Source organism: Silene latifolia, chromosome 7 (assembly GCF_048544455.1).
Source record: "Silene latifolia isolate original U9 population chromosome 7, ASM4854445v1, whole genome shotgun sequence".
Lineage (NCBI taxonomy): Eukaryota > Viridiplantae > Streptophyta > Magnoliopsida > Caryophyllales > Caryophyllaceae > Silene > Silene latifolia.
Window position 1 is genome coordinate 117,862,114 of NC_133532.1, and position 4,116 is coordinate 117,866,229.

Below are 4,116 nucleotides of genomic sequence, written 5' to 3' on the forward strand. Positions count from 1 at the left end.
TTTGATAAGTGCATATTTTATATACTTTCATCCCCTATATTAGCTCAATTTTATTTGTTATTTAAGCACTTATCATAGTGTCATAAGCTAATATTTGTTGTTCTAGTGTATTTGCTTGTCTTAACATGTTTTTGTAGGAATCTAAGTATTTAGAGGCTTTTTGTAACGCCCGTAAATTCCGGACCGTTAATATGTTTCGAAAATAATTAATTAATCAAGTAAAATTTGACATTATGTATTTAAAGTAAAAATAATTTAAAGAAATATAATTTTATTATATTTTGAAGAAAAGTATTTATTTTGATAGTTTTGAAATGTTTAAAAATAGTTTAAACCGTGTAAAATCTTTTATTTTGAATTAAGGGCGTATCGGGGGGAAAATGACAATTCGTTTGAACGTTGGGTAAACGAATTTGGAAATGGGTCATGTGAATACTCAATTTTATTGTAATCTCGTGTTTAAAGACTTTGGACTTGACGGAATTTGCGTTTGACTTACGGATTTAATTATTATTGAAACGAGTCAAAACCGACTCGTTAAAAATCCCGACTAAAAATCCCGCACGTACTTTGTCCTCCTTTCTTCTTTCACGCGTGACAGCCCCTCCCCCTTTCTTCTATTTTTCTGATTTTGTTGTTCATCATCATCCTCAACATAAAACAAAACCCAAAACACCATTTTCAATAAATCAAGCTCATTTTCGTCACATCTTACTCGTTTCTTATCCGTTTTTCGCGAAATTTACCTTTCCGGAATCCCCTCGCCACGATCTACAACTTAGTATGTTCTAATTTCAATTTTCATTAAGTTATTTTAAGACCAAATTTCGGTGATTTCGGTTTTGTGCTTAATTTTTGTGTTTTTTTTATTGTTTAATTAGGTGAAGGATTGGAAGACGAGTTCGGGGACTCGTATATTGTAGAGGATAGCGGTTAGTTGTGGTTAGGGTTTCGGTTTTGAGGACTAATTGCTCATTTTCTAGCTTAAGGTAACATATTTCGAGCTACTCGACGAATTATCGTCACATGTTTTTGATTTTTGTATGTTTGGTGAATTTTTGTTTGGGTAGTAATTTTTCACATGTTAAACTTAGTTGCATGCAAGCTTAATTTGTGCCTTTTGGTAGTTTAAATTATCAAAATTGAATTGGGGACGATTAATTAATTTTCAGACGGTCTTATAATGTATAAAAATGAAAAAAAAAAAGAGGAGAAATGGTCCGACAGCGGGCCCGGCAGCAGCCGGCAGGCCGTGGCAGGCCCGTGGTAGGCCCACGGCTAGCCCATGGTTGGCCCGGGTCGGTCCGTGCTTGTTTCGCGGGTTTTCGTGCAATCTTGGTCTTTCCGGGTTAATTAATATTAGAATAGTATAAGTAACAAAAGGGTAGTAATTTGAATAGAAGCATACTAGTAACAAATATTATGTTAACGGAAAAATTGTGCTTATATTAATAGTTATCACATGTTAGGATAGTTTACAAAATGAAATTGTAATTAATAGGCTCAAAATGAATTTTATAGCTATAATTGTAATGCTTTGTTGATTGTCAAAACCGAGCCTTAGTCCCTTTGATCGATGCGATGTCGATTAATTGAGTGATTGGTCAGCCGCAATTTGACCCGTACATGTCGCAGGGCTGGGGTTGCGGGTAAAAATTCGGTTGAATGAATTAGATAATCGGCCTTTTTCTTGTTTTAGGCCATTTATTATATCTCTATTTCACATATGTAATTAATTGAATTTAAATAGCTTCTTATTTAGTTAGTTGAATTTTAATAGCTTCTTATTTTGTAGAAATGGCCCTAGTTTCCCCTAAAGCCTTTTATATTGTTATAATTGCTAGGATTGGAAATTTGTATTGAATACTTATTGAGGAACTGTTGGGATTGTATCTTTGTAAATAGACATTTATATAGCCTTTCACATGATAGAATGTTAGTATTTAGGTTGGTAAGTAGGACTTTTGCCCTCTTAAAGTTAAGTGGGTGTCTTACTTGACTTGTGTGGTGAGTCTTGAGTGGTGTGGGCTAAAGTATTCAAGTCGGGACTAGCCGTGACTAGGTCCTAGGTGAGTATTTCGGCCTCCATCATAGATAGGTCTTTATAGTCTTTGACGAGTATATGTTCACTGCTTGATAGCCTTTGTGTTCCTGACTAGTGGATGTTTATCCAAGTTGGGGCATGACCTCAGGTACTAATTTTGATAGTATGGGGTCAGCTTAAGTACTAGCCAACCCTTCGGTGGTGTCCTTAGGGTACTCACTTCACTTTGTTTTAAAAAAGTTGTGAGTCTTGGGTGCGGTGGTGTGTATCCGCATGTCTAGGTCTGCTTGTGATTTTAGGCTAGGGTTGTGTTGTCTCTTGGCCATGTTTTCTTAATAGTAACCGCCGAGCCAAGATACCGGTTCGATTACCTTCCCTACCTCGTGGTATAGACTTGAGTTACAAAGTGACTATTGACCGTACTAAGAACTTATGCCTGTCTTTGATATATTGCCCTTTCTTGTATGGTGATTTTATGAACTGTAATAGGTGAGATGTAAGCCGGTTACAGTTGATAAAGTTTGGATTACTATTTGTTATCTGATTCACATGATAGTTTAGTTTGGTCAGTTTAGGGGTCATTTGTTAGAATACATGATAAGTAAATGGTTTATCAAATTGTTTACATGTTACATTACATGTTACATTAATTTTGACGATTCGTGGCTGGGAGGACTCGAAGTTACTCCCCACTGAATTGTGGCTTTCGTGTTTGTATAAAATGCGATTGACAGGTTGTTGATGCTTAGTTGGGGGTCACAGACGGCTAGTGAGCAAGGAACCTTGGACCTAGTTTTGGCTATTTTATTAGTAAACCTTTTATACTTTTGGTTTGTATATAATTTGAAGGGACATATGTCTCCCTTTCTATTTTTGGGTTGTATCTTTATATTTCCGCGTCTTAAGCTATGTATGTAAATTAGTTTATCAGTTGTTGCAGGGTTTCTGACACTCTTCTTGAGTTGGAATTGGTTGTGAATGGTTTAGTTAGAAATTTTTTGAAATTGCAGGTTTTTGGACTAGTTGAACCATTTACAAACATATCCTACCAGTTTTTCTGTAGAAATTACGCATTTAAGTAATTAGATAACGCTAAATATCAAGGGTGTCACAGTTGGTATCAGAGCCTATTGCTCCCGACGCACGTTTGTGCACCCCACTTAGAAATCACTTGACCTTTAAACAATAAACTTGAGAGAAGGGTAGGATGGGTAGAATTAGGATTTTATGTGGTAGTCTGTTTGTGATTGCTAATTGTTAGGTTTGTTGATTGTTAGTTATTAGTTTTGGTGCCACTAAAGGTTGGTTATGCCAAATGTAGAATGCTTCCACTTTCTTGATATTTCTTTTCGCATTCAGTGTATCTTACCTTAATCTTCCATTTTCGTTGGTCATTCGTCTTTCAAATTCCTCTTATCTCGCCTAGGTAACTACCTTTCAATTCTTTCTCCCGTTTCATCTTAGGTTCGTTTTCTTCTTATAATAAAGTCCATGTGGACACCTTCCTTTTATACCGCAGGATAGTTCCCTTGTTCAAGAGAACCCAGTTTTGAGAGAGTGTATCATTGGAGAGCGTGAACGAGTGGAGAAATTGATTGTTTAAGGTTTGAGTTGTATAGGAGAATATAATTTGGGATCCTTTGGTTAGTCTTGTTAGTTGTGCTTGATATGAGAATTTAGTGAATTGAGAAATACCTTGGGATTTATGTCTATAGAGAGCTTGTTTGTTATAGATGATTCAGTATGGGTACTACCTTAGAACATAGGATGGAATGAACCTAAGCTACTTCATTTGAGAGTCTCGATATTTCTTGTGGAGAATTAAAGGTATGATAGTTAGCCCTAATACTTGTGGGCCTTGAAAGGAATACAATAGGACATTGATGTTGATTAATAGATTGGTATTGTACTTTGGAATTAGTTAGTTTGTTAAACCTTTTAAGTTGACCAAATCTAGTATAGAGTAGCCCTTGTTGACCTTATGAAACATATCTGAATTTGGGAATTTTAGTGGAATGTTGTTCGATATAGTTCGTGAGTTCAAGGATGTGATTCCAATTTATGGTATCGGA

At 35.7% G+C, this 4,116-nt stretch overlaps 1 long non-coding RNA gene across 1 annotated transcript; it reads left to right on the top strand.

The window, feature by feature from the left end:
• The first annotated feature begins 344 nt into the window (after positions 1-344).
• Positions 345-2,995, top strand: LOC141591287 (uncharacterized). The gene is made up of 3 exons (XR_012520787.1): positions 345-781; positions 882-989; positions 2,779-2,995. It is a non-coding gene; the product is annotated as an uncharacterized LOC141591287 (long non-coding RNA).
• The last annotated feature ends 1,121 nt before the right edge of the window (positions 2,996-4,116 follow it).